The sequence below is a fragment of the Asparagus officinalis genome, chromosome 5 (assembly GCF_001876935.1).
Source record: "Asparagus officinalis chromosome 5, Aspof.V1, whole genome shotgun sequence".
Classification (NCBI taxonomy): Eukaryota; Viridiplantae; Streptophyta; class Magnoliopsida; order Asparagales; family Asparagaceae; genus Asparagus; species Asparagus officinalis.
Genome location: NC_033798.1, coordinates 16,076,103 through 16,093,095, shown reverse-complemented (window position 1 = coordinate 16,093,095; position 16,993 = coordinate 16,076,103). Strand labels below are relative to the sequence as shown.

At 45.4% G+C, this 16,993-nt stretch overlaps 1 long non-coding RNA gene across 2 annotated transcripts; it reads right to left on the bottom strand.

Moving 5' to 3' along the window:
• LOC109843223 lies at positions 3,016–4,224 on the bottom strand. 2 transcript variants are annotated; one of them, XR_002247580.1, is made up of 3 exons: positions 3,799–4,224; positions 3,646–3,710; positions 3,016–3,511 (listed from the first exon to the last, which is right to left on the bottom strand). It is a non-coding gene; the product is annotated as an uncharacterized LOC109843223 (long non-coding RNA). The 2 variants fall into 2 exon arrangements; XR_002247579.1 differs by having other exon boundaries at positions 3,016–3,374; positions 3,799–4,215.

Sequence of the window (16,993 nt, the reverse complement as noted above, 5' to 3'; positions counted from 1 at the left end):
ATATAGTCAATGGACGAGATTGTTCAGAAATACCTTTTCAGTGATAGTAATTTTTGAGCTCATAAGGTTATACACAATTTAAGGAATCATATGGTGCCCAAGTGGGAGATTGCTGGATTTAATCTAATAAATCTATTTGTAGGCACATATGATTAATCAATGTGTATTGCTGTCCTTCAGGATAACCCACTAAAGTGATCAATTAATTTGGGTTAATGAGTATTTAAATAAGTCATGGGGTTATATGTGCAGATACCAGGTTGTAATTGTGATTTGATGAGGGGCCAAATTACAAATGTACAACATCTATAAATAAGGGGTTATGGTCCCTAATCTAGGGTTATATTCTCTAATTCTCTTCACCCCCCATCTAGAGAGAAATTTGGCTAGAGAAACCCTAAGGTTAGAAGATTCAAAACCCATCTCAAGTTTAATCTATGGATTCAGGTATAAGCTTCCACTCTTTTCTTTTGATTCTTGTAAATATCTTTGAATTAATCATGACTTTATGGTTTAGATCTTAAGTTTTTATAAGATCTAACACATGATCCTTGTCAACGATAGAGATTAAGGGAGACAAAAATTAGAGAGAGAAAATTATGAGATAAAATTTATACATACCTGTTTGCTCCTTTTTGAGATTTTTAAATGCCCACAAAAACAAGTTCAGATCCTATTACAATGTTTGCATAGTAAGTACAAGGCGTTCTCAGCCATTGAGATATAAGCTGGAGAGACAATTAGGGGATAGAAAATATTTTTCTATCCCCTAGACAACTCAGAACCCTAAGCCCATGTGGTTGTTCGCGGGGAAAATCGATTTCTTCATTGAATTCATTGTGATCCCAAAATAACAACTTTTTGTGGTTACAAAAGATCCGGTCTTTTTTAGATCCGGTTACAACGAAATCAAAGAAAATAATAAAAATTACAACTTTCTCCTTGTGAACAAATCGCGAGCTCCTGTTTTGCGGTCGCTCCCTTTTGTGGGTTCTTTGCCAACGCCGGGGTTAATCCGTGGACCACCGCGCGATCTAGATCCGGTCGGATCTACACGATTTGATGGGTATTATTCTACGAAGGGAATAATAGCCGGGAGGGATTAGTTCACTAAGGAAATAATCGCTCGGATCTCGGGATCTAAGACCAAGCTTAGATCCGGAGTGTGATCTCGTGTAGATCTCAGATCTGTTCTTCCCCTCTCTCGAACTCCTGCCTTTTGTGACGTGGATGCTCGCCGAGGATCAGATCTGGATGTCCAAGTCTTCAAGTCTTCAAAACTCTAAGCTCGATCTTCAATCCGGCAGAGTTTCGGCTCTCAAAAGTCCAACCTTTGAAAATGAACAAAAGGGGGCCTATTTATAGGCTACCCTCACTGTGCCTTGGGCACAGTGCAGCCGGCCACCTTGAGGTGGCTCGGCTCTGGGCCGGCCACCTCAAGGTGGCTCGGCCACCGAGCCACCTCAGGGTGGCTCGGCTTTGGCCGAGCCACCTTGAGGCGGCTCGGTTTTGGCCGAGCCCCTCTGGGTTTGCTGTTTTCCGTCGTTTTGCGCTGTATCCGTCTCTCGGTTCTGTCCGTGATTCGGTTGACTTAGATTCTGATTTGTTGATCTGATTTGGCAGTAAGTCGGAATCCTGATTTGGCAGTAAATCCACTTCTGAGTTCGAGTCCGAAACCGATCTTGATTTGGTCGTTATTAATCCGAGTCCACTCTTGTTTGAATGACTCGTTGATTTCCCGAACTGTTGGCTTGATTCCTCGCTCGAATGGATGTATCCCGTTGCTTGCGTGCGGTTCGTCAACCTTGTCGCCTCGTTGGTTCGTCGGTTTGTGCTGAGCTATGCTGAGGGACCTATAAGCAATTTTATATGCCTACATATACCCCCTCCAAAGTATTTCAGCCTCGTTTTTTTATAGAAGAGTCTGGAATACTTTGGATATGATTGTCCCAACCTTCAGTCGGTATAACGGGACCTTGGAATGGCTTCTGTTCTTGATTCCTTCAATCTTCCAGGCTATTCGGTGCTTTGTCGAATGTCTGTAAGAGTTCCGGTGCTGCATTTATTGTCTGACCGTTGTCGGAATTTTAAACTTGAAGTCGATTCCTGACTTTCTAATCTTTTAGCTGACCATCGATTGTCGGCGTCGAGTCTTTATCTGCAACGCGTTGTCCGGCGTAGTGTTGTTGAGTTATCCTTAAGAATATTTTTAGAAAAATACTCTCCAGAAACTTCTCAACCAAAATTAGGGAACAGTTTATACTCATATACCTTATTGGAGTATTTTCTGTGCCCAAATGAACTGAACCGGTCTGACAATGACCCAAAAAAGGCAGTAATTAGGCTCAAAAAATCCTCCAACTCTTCCGAACGTATGGGAGAGGAGTGAATGAATGATGGACTGAACCGTCGATCGATTTGAAGTCGTTTCGACGCTCGGTTCAGCTTCAATTTAGATTCCGGTTCAAACCCGGTCCGGTCCGGTTCGGTTCGGTTCAGAACCGGTTCACCCTATAAAAGGGGTTCTCTCTTTTTTTTGATGGGCTTAATCGTCGGTCGATTTGAAGTCGTTTCGACACTCGGTTCAGCTTCAATTTAGATTCCGGTTCAAAACCGGTCCGGTCCGGTTCAAGGCCGGTTTGGTTCAAGGCCGGTTCACCCTACAAAAGGGGTCTTTTTTCTTTTCTTTTCCCTCACCTAGGGCCGGCCACCTCTCTCTCCTCTTTTTTGAATTTCTTCGAAACTTCCATTTTTAGAATTTCTCTTAGGCCCCTCGAGCGCGTGGTTCGAGCACTTTTCAAGATCTAATTTTATTGGATCTTCGAGCTTTCCCTCAGGTATATCTTCCATAATTTTAGCATTTTTTTATGCTTAATTTAATTTATGAACTTGTGGGATTGCATGCGAGGGTTAGGATTATGATTTGGCGCCTCGAGCTTATCTTTCAGGGGGGTAGAATTGCAATAAAAAGAGGATTTTTTCTAGATCTGACCTCTCAAGAACCAAATTCAAGTCGAGTTTTGAGAACAAGTGGCAATACTATATATCAGGATCCCATATAAACCTCATTAATCAATTTGTGTAGTACTGAGATGCTTTCTGTATTTAAGAATTAAAAAAATGCATATGGAACCCTATGTTCTCAACCAATCATTATTTTCTAGTAAACGCAAATCTGAATACTGTAACTGTTCTTCAAAAAATAATTTGGTGTCAACCTCAATATTATTGTTTATGAAATTATTTTACCAGTAGTTGCTCAACCAAAAGAAAAAAAAGGAAAAAAAGAAGAGGCATTATTATTAATTTACCAGTGCGGCCCTAACATGAGAAGAATGAAAAAGCCTTTGCAGACACAAAAGCTTTTCCCATACCTGCAGATGAGTTTCACAAAGAAAGGAGGATTAAAAATAGAGTTGATTTTGCATTTGGACCCACACAGTTCATGGAACTTGTGCTGAACCACAACGCACTCTTCATTGCAGAAAGAACGTTGTTCTTTCCTAATCCCCTATGAAAATTGAAAATGCATAAATAAATGAATAAGAAAGAAAAAAATATTCAACAATTAAGAACTAACCACATGTTAAAGTAGAAGGAATAACTTCCATTGTGGAAGAAAAAATTTTAAGAATAAAAACTCACGAAAGCGAATAAGCCATTCAATCTTCAATAACGTATCTATTCCTCCTTGCACCAAAAGCAATTCTCTGTACAAGAAAATGAGAAGATAATAGTTAACATAAGCTCAGCATATTCACTAAAGGGAAAAAAAACATATCAGTTTTGGATATTAACTGAAAAAATCTGGGAGTACGCCTTAAGGCCTGTTAAGAATTTTATGTAGGTTGGCTTCATGGACTGACTGCTAGGGACCGATCTGATAGAGGGAACAAGGTATTCTGCAACCTGTTGGTAGTAAAAACAACAACAGCAACAAATTTAGAGAAGCAACACCCTTTAGTTACAAATTGGGCTTGGATTGCTCATTGAGTCAATTGTATGCTGATCATAATCATACTTCCTTTAAATAGAAAATTTCAAATGAAAACCACAAAAGAGAAACATTAAAGAGCAAAATGCTCAGTTCCAATATTTTTCATTCCGTAAATTATGCTTTTGACATACATTTTTTTCTTCTACAAAATGGTTATACTTTGAAACAAACTCATTGGGTACCTAACTCAAATTGCAGTCCTTTCGTGTGAGGATTTGGACCATAACCAACTACATCAGAACACTAAACAGGCACATAAATCTGGAATCCTAGATACGAACACAAGTCTACAATCATAACACTTATTTTTCTCAAAAAAAAAAAAAAAATCATAACACTTATCTTACCAGTCACCACTTATTATAGCAATTAACATGTCAGTGTTCGCGTGGAAAACTGTATCTTTCTTCATTAATGAGATAATTGTCATCTTGGATTACAAAGATCCGGTCTTTTATAGATCCGGTTACAACTAAATCAAAGAAAGAAGAAAAAAAGTAAAAATTACAACTTTCCTCTTGTGAACAAATCGCGAGCTCCTGTTTTGCGGTCGCTCGCTTTGGTGGGTTCTTTGCCTGCGCCGGGGTTAATCCGTGGACCACCGCGCGATCTAGATCCGGTCGGATCTACACGATTATGCGGGTATTATTCCACGAAGGGAATAATAGCCGGGAGGGATTAGTCCACCAAGGGAATAATCGCTCAGATCTCGGGATCTAAGACCAAGCTTAGATCCGGAGTGTGATATCGTGTAGATCTCAGATCTGTTCTTTGCCTCCTCTCGAAATCCTGCCTTTTCTGACGTAGGTGCTCGCCGAGGATCAGATCTGTACGTGCAAGTCTTCAAGTCTTCAAAGCTCTGAGATCACTCTTCAATCCGGCAGAGTTTCGGCTCTTGAAATTCCGACCTTTGAAAATGAACACCTCTAGGCCTATTTATAGGCTCTCAAAATGATGTCGGTACCGCATGCCATGGACCACTCTGTTCCCTTACTACAGCTGCTTGAGAATGGCGAGTGGGAAGGCCGAGGATTCTCTGATATCAGGAGGCAGCTACAGGTCCACAAGTGCTGGGCATTCTCCACTTGCTTTCCGCAGTTCTCCAGCCGGTATGGCGAGTGTTTGATTGATGAGGAGAAGCCGAGGGAGTATCGCACTTATTTAGATATCGGCTGCTTTAATTGGCTAGTGAACATCAGGCCGGGCTACCTGACTTTCCGGGTGGGGAATCAGTGTTTTATAGAGCCATATCTACCCTGCCGATTCGCTCGCCAGTTTGGTTAGGGCTTATGGAGGTTTGGTGGACGGTCTTCGTGCATGGTTGTGGACTGTGACAGGCTGCACTGGTGCTAGGTTCAGTCTCCCGGGTGCTGAGCGACAGTTGAACCTCACTTTCTTGAGCTGCAGGTGGTTGCTAACAGCTAATAAGACTGTCCCTGTGAAGCCTATTGAAGAGTTGGTGGCCGAAGAAGCCTCTCAGATTGATTCTCATGTGATCCGGGACGGTGCTCGGTCACAGAGGGCGTGGGGCAAGACCCGCCGACTTGATGCAGAAGGTCATAGGGCCTTTAGTTCTGCTGGAGAGGCTTCAGGCGGAGATCCTGAAGACTACGAGGCAGATTTCGAGCGAGGTTAGTCACCCATCTTTTCTTTCTGCATTTCCGAATTGCCAGTCCTGACCACTATCTGATATTTCAGGGACAGCGACAAACAGTGAAGAGGAGTTCCGTCCTTTTGCCCGGGCAAGACCTTCGACTACTGTCCGTGCTGATAGGCGGAAGAGACTAGCCCATAAGCTGCCTGCAGATTCGCGGGCACCTGAGATGGACTTGGCTGGTGATGATCCTGCTAGCGACAGAGGTTAACATCTACTCTATAGATCATTCTCTTGATCGTTTAGATTTTTAGACTCATGCTTCCCCATTCTATGTAGGAGAGCGCAAGGAAGGGAGATGAGTTTCGATCCTGCTCCTCATGAGTTTGTATCTTCTGGTGAGCCTGACTCACCTTACCAGGTAGAAAAACTTGCAGAAGCCGCCGACTTTAGGGAGGCTACCAATGTAGGACCTGATTCAGTGAATCCAGATACATCTACGAGAGGTAACTTATTTCCATTGGTCATATTCTCTTCATTCTTCTTTCGTACTTACATTTCTTTGTGTCAGATTTTTCGATTGACGATTTCGATGAGGCAGGTTTGCCTGCAGACACTTCTATGTTCCACTTCATGTATGACTCTCCTCAGATCGATGGCCCGCTGCCCGAGGATATGTTTCCTGAGCCCGTACTCCCTCAGGATCCCGAGAACGGTTCTTTTGAAAGTACGTGCCTTTTCTCGAGTTAATTATAGGACTAGCCAATTTTTTGACTAATGCAGCTATAATGTAATGCATCTGAACATTCTGTTCTGTGTTTAACAGGAGCTTTTGCCGAGGCTGATCCTGCTGAGCCGGCTGTGAGACCAACTCCACTAGTTGATACACCCACAGCCGTTACGTCTCCGCTACCCCCAGCGACTCAAGGGGAAGGAGGTATAAATTAAGCCGCTGAAAATGTCATTTATTTCCTTATTAAGGCTTTTTGACGGATTTCTCCTTTTTGTGTAGGGCTTTCCTCTCGGCTTCATGTCCTCGTGAAGGAGTTGTTATCGGACAATGACCCTGAGAAGATCGTCATTTGTGTAGAAGTCCGCTCTTTCTTCTCCTTTATGAATGTTATGCTTGGCAAACTCCTCCACGACGGACTTTCCCTTCGCCAGTTTAAACCATTCCTTGATTCTAAAATAAATTTAATAAGGGATGCGGGATACCCGGATCTGGCGAGAGTTATATTCGATGACCTTGACTGCTTAGAGCGTGAGCTTCAGATGTTTCACGAGCTCCGGGATGCAGGTGCCTCTTCATTCATTGCTGCTGAGTTGGATACTCGCTTACAGTCATGGCGCAGTACTCGGATGGTTGCTGAGCTCGAGATTCAGGTGCAGCGGGGCCGAATAGATCGAGTTGAGGCTAACCTTGCTACTAAATCATCCTCACTTGACGAGCTTGATTCTTCCATCGCTTCTTGTGAGACCCAGATAGATCAGCTCCGACGAGAACTCCGTGAGAAGGAGGAGACTTTGAGTATTCTCCAGATGACAAAGCTGCAGGATCAGCAAACACACACTGCTTTATCTGATGAGCTGAAGTCCTTGAAGCAGCAGCTGGTCGAGACAGAGGAAGTTGCGGTGAAGACTTTAGCCGCCAATGACTTTAGGATTTTTGGCTAACCCCCAGCCTTCAACGGGTTTGATTAGCCTTTACCGACTACCGTTTGAGTCGGGCTAGCATGCGGATTGTCTAAATCCGTTCCGCATGTAACGTTGCGCTCAGAGATTGAATCCTCTGAGACTTGTTGCTATGACTTTGAATACATAGACTTCGCCTTTGTTACGGGAATAGGCTACCCGGCGACACGTGTTAGGTGTTGACTTTAGGATTTTTTGGCTAACCCCCAGCCTTCAACGGATTTGATTAGCCTTTACCGACTACCGTTTGAGTCGGGCTAGCATGCGGATTGTCTAAATCCGTTCCGCATATAACGTTGTGCTAAAAGAGTTAACACTCTTAGTGCTACGATATTGAATGCGTAGGCTTCGTCTTTCTCACGGGAATAGACTACCCGGCGACGCGTGTTAGGGGTTAGCTTTAGGATTTTTAGGCTTCGGGATAAAATACCCCAGAATCGAACTCTGGTGTCTTTTTCTACGGAAAAAGACTAAACCGGCGACGCGTGTTAGGCGTCGGCATATCCTTTCTTAGGATTCAGGATGAAATTCCCCATGCGTGTAAGGCATGGATTCTGGTGTTATTAATAACAACCTGTCACAATGTCGAATATGTGAACGGGTGTTCTTTTTAAACGGTTAAGAACTGACCGGCAGCGCGTGTCAGGCGCAGACTTATCCCTGCTTAGGATTCGGGATAAACTTCCTAGGATGAATCCTAGATTGATAGATTCTTAGAAAAGGTTGGTGCGGGAAAGGAAGAATTTTATATTCTATTTCCCGGTCTTCTTTTAGGGTGAAGGCGAACCCAACAGACAAGGAAGGAAGAATTTTATATTCTATTCCCTGATTCTGGAAAGGAAGAATTTTATATTCTATTTCCAGGGAAAAAGAAACTAGAAGTGGGATCTCCACTCCGAGAATCTGGAAAATTTAGATAAACTTGCCTTTTATAGGATTGATTATCTAAATTGGGAAAAAGAGTTCTTCGTTTATCGAAGTGAAGTTTCAACTTTGGCTATAACCGTGAGAAGATTTAACCAAAGAGAAGAGAAAGGAGTTCTTTCGTTTATCGAAAGGAGACTCTGATCTGAAAGGGGACCTTCTTGTCTATGGAAAGAGTCAAGAGGGCCAGATGGACATTTTTGGTGGACCCACTGTCAATTGAAACTGATCAGTGAGGGATTTTGGTGGTAAAAAAATGATTTTGGGTTATCCTTTAGAATATTAAGTGTAATATTCTTCAAGGAACTTCCCGGTAAATGGGTTATCCTGAACATACTAGGGATAGTATTTTTTCAGGAACTTCCCATTTATTGGCATTAATTGCCTGGCGCCCTCTTGAGTAATCAGGCGATATGCGCCGTTTGAATAGACTGTGTCTATTACAAACGGTCCTTCCCATTTGGGTTCGAATTTACCTTTCTTCTTGGAAGTGAGGATTATTGGTCGGCGAGCAGCGAGGACCAGATCTCCTTCCTTGAAGCTTCTCTGTCGGACTCTTTTGTTAAAAGCCCTAGACATCCTGGCCTGATAAAACTCAATTTGCTGTTGAGCTTCCAAGCGCTTTTCATCCAGCCTCTCAAGCTCTTCGAGACGCTTCTGATGCTGTTCTTCTGTCGTCATCTCTGTTGCGAGGGCGATCCGAAGGGATGGAATCTGAATTTCCAGCGGTAGCACAGCTTCACATCCGTACACCAGCGAATACGGGGTGGCACCTGTGGGCGTGCGTATGGTGGTGCGATAAGCCCAGAGTGCTTCACCGAGTTTATCGTCCCAGTCTCGTTTATTGATCTTCACGAGCTTTGACAGGATCTTAATGATCGTTTTGTTAAACGCTTCAGCTAATCCATTCGCAGCGGGATAATAAGCTGTCGACGAAACATCTTCAATTTTGAACTTGTCACAGAACCTGACGAAGGCGTTGCTTATGAACTGCGGACCGTTATCATGAATGATCCATCTTGGCACGCCGTGTCTGTATATGACATGATGCTTGATAAAATTGATGACATTGTTCATCTTCACTTCTTTAAGCGGAATCGCTTCAGCCCACTTTGAGAAATAGTCCGTGATTGCGAGGATGAATCGATCGCCTTTGACTGAAGGGGGAAAAATAGGACCGACAATATCCATACCCCATGTCTCGAACGGCCAAGATGTAATTGACACGTGCAACTGCTCTGGCGGTTGATGCATATAATTCGCATGTATCTGGCAAGCGTGGCATTCTCGTGCGTATTCGATTGCGTCACGAACCATCGTTGGCCAGAAATACCCCATTCTTCTGATGCGATCATACAGTTTGGGACCAGGCTGATGCGCACCACATTCTCCTTCGTGTGCTTCCTTAAGAACTTCCTTTGCTTCTCTGTTCGAAAGGCATCGGAGTAAAAGACCGTCGTACCCTCTACGGTATAACGTATGGGTCTCGGCAGCTCTTCGGCGGATTGATTCTCTTTCTTTTACATCCTCTGGCAAAATACCGTATTGGACGTAGTCGATGATAGGAAAGCGCCAATCTCGGGACTCAGACCCAATTTGAGTTGAATTCACTTCTTTGGCGCTCATATTTCTATCGTCTTCCTCTTTAATCTCCATACTGTATATGGGTATGCAGAGTTGATGCGTCCTCACCGTGACCAAGAGTTCAGTTTCGGGAGGTTGTGCAAGTGATACGGCTAACGCTGCTAGTGCATCCGCATAAGTGTTCTGGAGGCGAGGGATGTATTCGATAAAAAATTCTTCAAAAGATTCTGCCATTCTGATGGCTTCCTGGTGGTATGGGATCAGGTCTGGATTCCTGACTTCATACTCTCCGCGAACTTGGTTGACTATCAGTTGAGAATCCCCAAAAGCTTCGAGATATTCGACCCCCAGCTCCTTGGCAAAACTGAGTCCAATGAGAAGTGCATTGTACTCTGCTACGTTATTGGAGCACGGACTAGTCAATGAATAAGCCCGAGGCATCACATGCTTTCCCGGGGAGATTAAGACAACCCCAACCCTAGAGGAAACAGTAGAACCTCCCGGGGTTATTACCTTATTAACTGCCCTCGAAGCACCATCGAAATATAATTGCCATACTTGTTGGTGTGACGTCGTGTTAACCTCGTGGGTTTCATCCGGCAAGTCATCGTACACTTCTGCCGTATCTGTGGTTTGATTGACTTCTGCTGTTTGAAGTGCAGATCATACTGGGATAAGAGAAGGGCCCATTTCGCTAATCGCCAATTCATAGAGGCCGGTTGCGTCATAAATACCCGTACTGGATTCACGTTGGAAATGACGTAAATCGTCTGTCCCACCAAGTAATTCCGCATCTTTTGCATTGCGAATACCAATGCGAGGCATTCTTTCTCAATCATTGGATATCGAGACTCCGCGCCTACCAAGGTTCGACTTAGTTAATAGACTGCCTGTTCGTGACCATTATCATTGTCTTGTGCTAGTAAGGCACTTATCGAGTGGTTCATCGCCTTGAGATAAATCAAGAACGGTTTACCTGATTTTGGTGCAACGAGAACAGGAGGGTTCGTCAGGTATGTTTTTATATCTTCGAATGCTTTTTGGCAGGCATCATCCCAGATAAATGATACCCCTTTCTTGTTTAGCTTAGAGAACGGTTGGCACTTCCCAGAAAGCGCCCTTGCAATCCTCTGAGTTCTCTTAGATTTCTAGGGGGTTGCAGTTCATGTATCGCCTTCACCTTATCGGGATCGATATGTATACCTTTAGTGGTGACGACGAATCCAAGGAATTTTCCGCTGGACATTCCAAGGAATGATTTAGTGGGGTTCATCTTCAATTGATGACTCCTCATGAGATCGAACATCGTCCATCGTTTTCAAGTCCTTGATGTGATCTTCTTTATTGCGGCTTTTTACAACCAAATCATCAACGTAGCATTTGACTGTCTTCCTGAGATGTTCTTGGAAAATCTTAGTCATTGCTCGCTGGTATGTGGCGCCTGCATTCTTCAGACCGAATGGCATCACCGTGTAGCAAAAGACACCGAGAGGCGTTCTGAACGCTGTATGCTTCTCATCATCTGGGTGCATCTTGATTTGGTTATACCCTGAGAAACCATTCATAAAAGACATTCTCTCAAATCCGCATGTATTGTCGATAATGACATCTGTGATTGGGAGAGGAAAGTCATCTTTCGGACATGCCGTGTTCAGGTCCCTGAAGTCGATACAGATCCTGATTTTACCGTTCTTCTTCATGACTGGAACGATATTGGCTAACCAATCTGGATGTTGCTCCTCTCGGATAAATCCTGATTCGATCAGTTTCTTAACCTCTGCCTCAATAGCTTCCATGATCTGCGGACGAAACCGTCTTTGCTGTTGCTTGACAGGTTTGGCATCCGGCTTGATATCAAGGCGATGCATTGCTACATTGGGGTCGAGCCCTGGCATGTCTTCATAGTTCCACGCGAAGACGTCGATATATTCCCTGATGAGAGCAATCAATTCCTCCTTCTCATCTGGGGGAAGACTGTCGCTGATGAATATAGGCTTTGGGTTGGCCTCATCACCCATGTTAATCTGGACTATTTTATCTTCAGTGGGTGGTTCTCTTTGCTCGAACCTATCGCCATACTGCATATTCAGATGGTGAACCCACGGGTCTTCCCATGTTGGCATTTGATCGTCGTCTTCCATTATGGACGGATAAGCTGTAGTCATGTTCGCCATTAGGGTTTTGAAAGTGGATGGATCGGCTGTAGCCATATTTGACATTAGGGTTTTGAAAACTTCTCCCAGACTTGTATCGGAGTCCCACTCTGAAGCATCGGGAGAGTATCCCTTCTTGGCTTTGTTAGCAATTTGATCGATAATTTGCCAACCACATTCGTCATCTGATGAAACATAACCTAAGCCTCGCCCATATTTATAATAATCCTCAGGTTTACCTTTTGGTACATATACTGCTTTGGCTGGATTACGAGGACCTCGATCGAAGTATAAACCTTCTCCGAGTGTGAAATCGTAGCCCTGCTTTTCCATGAGCTTGCGCGCTTCTGGACTATACTTGGATAGATGTCGACCAGGTTTGTCATCATCTTCATCTTCGCTTAAGAAATGATGTGGTAATGGGGAGCTTTTTCCTTTACCGTAAATCACTTCTTTAGCACCTCTTACTTTGTTCGGGATGACCATGGTTGTTCCGAAAGAATGCTGAAGGTGTTCCTTCGTTACATAGGGTGATCGGATCGGCATATACAACTCAGGATTGTCGTACAGCTCTTTTATCACATCATCAAGAGACAAGGAGTACTCTAAATCATCTTTTATTGCAATATCGGCAAGTTGCCAGTTACAACCTCCATCTGACGATTGTTCATCGTCAAGATTGATTACAAAGGGTACAATGTCATTTAAAACAAAACCGCCATTGTAATCGAATCCGGCTTCAGAATCAGCTTCTTCTCCGCTGTCTGTGCCCTGGGCCGATGGTTCAGTATCGGATTCGTTACCATAAAGGAGAGAATCAGTGAAATAATTCTCATACCCTTTGAATGGTTGCTTATCCGCGACCACCGTCCTAACCTTATTATCAACGTCGACATACTTTAAACATTGGTGGAGTGTGGAAGGGATTATAACGTTACTATGGATCCAAGGCCGACCCAATAGTAAGTTATATGAAGTCTCGGCATCGATCACATAGCATGTGACTTCTGTCTTCAAATCCCCCATTTGACACTTTACCCGGATCTTACCCAAGGGTCTTGACCCGCTAGTGTTGAATCCATAGATAACAGTGCCTGTGGATGCTAACTTGCTAACTGGAATACCAAGGAAGTGCATCAAGCGAAGCGGCATAATACTCACAGCAGAACCCGGATCCACTTGGATTCGGTTGACTTTGCTGGAGCCGATGTACCCGATGAAGTATAGCGGTCGATCGTGGTTCGAATTCTTCGTCTGCATATCCTCTTTGGTGAAAGTAATGCAGGGAAGGTTCTTAGTCGCTATATTGCATTGTTGACTCAGCGGTTCTGGATTTTCAGACACCGGCTTGACTTGAGTCAGAAACACCTCTGAATTGGCCAAAGCTTCTTGCAAGGCCTCCCTGGTTTCCTTGGACAACCGCAGCAACTCATACAACGTTATCCGTGCTGGAATGTTGGCTAGTTGAGCCATTATATCGAAGATTTGAGGAGTCTTCGAGCTTTCCGATTTGTCTTTTCCAATCGGGCGACTGAAACGAGACTGCTTCGGATTCTGAATTTCCTGGGGATTCTTCTCTTTTGGTTTATTCACCGGCTGTCGTCGAGCCTCTTCCCCCGGTGTAGGACTTGTAATCACCCCCATCTCCGTGAGAGTTTTGGCTGGTCCCCGTTTATTCACCCTCTGCTCACTAGGTGGTGGATAGTTGTAGTGATACTCATTTCCGCTTCGGGTTACAAAAACTTCTTGTTCTTTTTCAGAGAGCGGAAAAGCTAGTATTCTTTCGTCATCTTCTCCTGGGATAGCAGAGACTCCACAGCAAGACTTTCATTTCCCTTTGGACTTCTTCTTGGATGACGACCCAGCCCATTGTTCATCTTCAATCAGGTCGGGGTGAACCCAGAGGATTTCGCCGTTCGGAGCTGTATGTGGCACAAGTCCTTTTTGGCGCTGTCCATGCGGGTCGTCGTTTACTGTCTTCATTCCCACCTTGGTGATGCGTTTTGGTTCAAACCACGCTGTGGGCACTGATCCAAAGCTGATTGAAACCGCGTTTGCTCCAACATTCTTGGACGGCTTCGGGGTTATGACGCCTACATCAATTAGCGCCTGGATCTTGTCCTTGAGGTGGTAGCATGACTTCGTAGGGTGATGGACCGCTCTATGGTATGCACAATACCTCGGATCCGTCACTTTGCTAGCCCCTTCTTGATCCACAATCGCTGACAGCTGGATCTTGTTGTTCTCCAGCAGGTATTTGAAGATGCCGGGAACTTCGTCATCCTTGAAGGAGTACACCTTAGGGAACCTCGGCTCTGCAGATTTCTGCTTCTGAGGCCGTTGTTACCATTGCCCTCGAGATTGTTGTGGTGCTTGTTGCTGTGGCTGTTGCTGAGGTTGCAATTGGAATGTTTGATTAGCATCAACTGCATTAGCATGTGCCTTACCTTTCCCCCGTGGGACGAAATTCTGCTTTGGAGCATTCGTCGCCTGTTGGCCTCTCTCCGCCTTCTTCCTTCTTAGGAATCGTTCGGCTTGCTCTCCTTGGACCTTCAGATCCTTCCATGTCTTGGACGGTGCTGTCCCTATTGCTTCCAACACGTCCAGCGCGAGGTTGTTGTGGCAAGTCTGGAGGATGAATTCCTCGGTGATCGGGTCTCGACAGTTCATCGCTTTGTTCCGGAACCTCTTGAGTCTTTCTGCTTCTCGTCTAGCAACGATCCGATGGATATCTTTGTGTCGTCGTCGAAGAAGTTGGCGAGGAATTTGGTCTCCATGTCGTCCCAGCTGTTCACACTACCTGGCTTGAGGCGGCGATACCAATCGAAGGCGGCTCCGCGAAGAGTGCCGACGAATGACCGCACCATCAGAGGCTCATTACCGGAGATTACCCCCAAGTGCGATTTGAAGTAAATCAAATGCTGAGTGGGCGAACTCATCCCATTAAACGGCGTGAAGTTAATTAGGTTAAACTTCGCCGGATATGGGATTGATTCCCACTCTCTTGGGTATGGACAAGGAATGCCCGTCTTTTTCATCTCTTGAGCGGAAATCAATGTATTGATTTTGCTCTCGAGATTTTTAAATTTCAGATTTTCATCTGTGTTTTCACTAGCATTCTCATTACCACCCCCTGCATTGACGGGAGGATTATTGGTATTACGAGCTTCATTCGTATCCTCGTCTTCCAGATTCACCGGGTTACGACGACTTGGCTCGCCTTGCTGGTTCGTCAATGCCTGGATTTGTTGGTCATGCATTTCTCTCATGTTTTGCATGGCCATCTGCATTTCGAACCTGAAGGTTTCCTGTTGTTTAGCTAAGGCGTCTTCAAGCATTTTGGCCACTTGCTCCGCGCTTATCATCAGTGATTCGCGGGGTTGTCCTTCGCTGGATACTGTATTGTCTGAGGCGACAGCGGAGCTAGCATCAGATTCTTCATCCTCTGAAGGGAGTCTTGTCCGAACCCTACCGTAGGTTGTTCGCTTGATGGTTTCGGATTGCAGACGGGTTCTAGGCCGGGATGCTTTCAAAATCGATTCGAGATTGTCCCGCGCCGATGTCCCTCTGCTGGTCATGTTGGTGGTGACCCTCGGAAATTCTCCGTCTTCAATCATCCTTCTTCTTCGTTGAAAACGCCTAGGCCTGGGTTTTGGCGTCTCTGCACTGAGTCTTTCAAAAACTGAGACTCTTTCGGGGAACACCTTGATGCAGTTGCATTCAGACAATTCCGCCCGAATGAGTTTGGAACAGGGGCATTGAATTTCCTGTTCTCGGGGACTCCTCTTCCTGGTTCTATTCGTACCCCCATCACGATAGTACAACTCGTCATTTTGACAGTCGGAGTAACCTATCGTGTGCGGGCACGACTTCTCAGGTATAACACTATCACTATCAGATGATAATGTTTCCATCTGAGGTTGGATCGCCTTCTTTGGGCTTTCAAAAGTTACACGCCTCGAAACATGCCTTTGTGGGCGTGAGTCTTCAGTGTGCTCTTGGACTTCGATGCGCAAATTGGTGCGCGCAGTTGCTTTGAGCTCTTTGTCATACTGGAGGTGATGGCGACCCCCAACGTGTTGAGTCGTTTTGGGCTTCTTCATTGGACCCAAACGCTCGTGAACTGGAACTTTGCCTCTCTCGTCGGGAACTGGACCGAGACGCTCCGAAACTGGCTTCCTCCTTCGGGATGATTCTGCATGATCTCCCGGAGTAGTCATAGGAATTAACGGCGACTTTGGTTGACTCGCCGGAGTTTGACCTTCCTTAGAAGCCTGCACTGGTTGCTTTTTGGCCTGAATCGCCACTTCAGACTTAGGCTTCCAGACTTGGCGTGTTGGTGGTGGCTTCTTCTCCACCTCCTTTTGCAGCTTTCTACGGGCCTCCTGAACTTGAGCCCGTGCCTGCGCTGACATCGCGCGCGCTTGGCGGATACGCTCCTCAGCTGTCGAGCGGTTTCCGTTTGACGCGGATCGCGCATTCGTTCTTTGGGGCTTGGAGGCGTCGGCCGTTCATTGGTGGTTGAGGGCTGTTTACCTCGTTCTGTTCTTCAGATCGGCGTTGTAGTGGAATCCGTCTGTAGACTCCTCGCCTATGGCGAGTTAGCTGGGCAGGCGTTGAACGAACGCCTGCTGGCGGGCTCTGCTTTGAGAAGAGTCAAACGCCTTTCAAACAGTGGAGGGCGTTGGCGGAGTTTTGGGTTGACCTGGTTGGAGGTCGTCAGAACTTCACCCAGACGCGACTTTGGCTGTCAGCTGGGTGAGAGCTTCATTGGCTTTCGAGCTTCTTCAACCCAACAGAACTTTTCTCGCTGGGAGGAGGAACTTCTTGACTTGCGGGGGGTAGGTATCGGACGAGGACACGTACTCCTTCGAACTTGGCTTGGTCGAACTCATACTTCGACTCCTCCATGACCGGGATTGAGATCCGCGCGCGACGTCACGTTCCGGGCAGCGAGATCGGGCGCTCCCACTGTGGTCGCCAGATTGTTCGGGCGGGGGAAAATGATTTTTCTACCCCTCATTGGAATTCATTGTGATCCAAAAATAA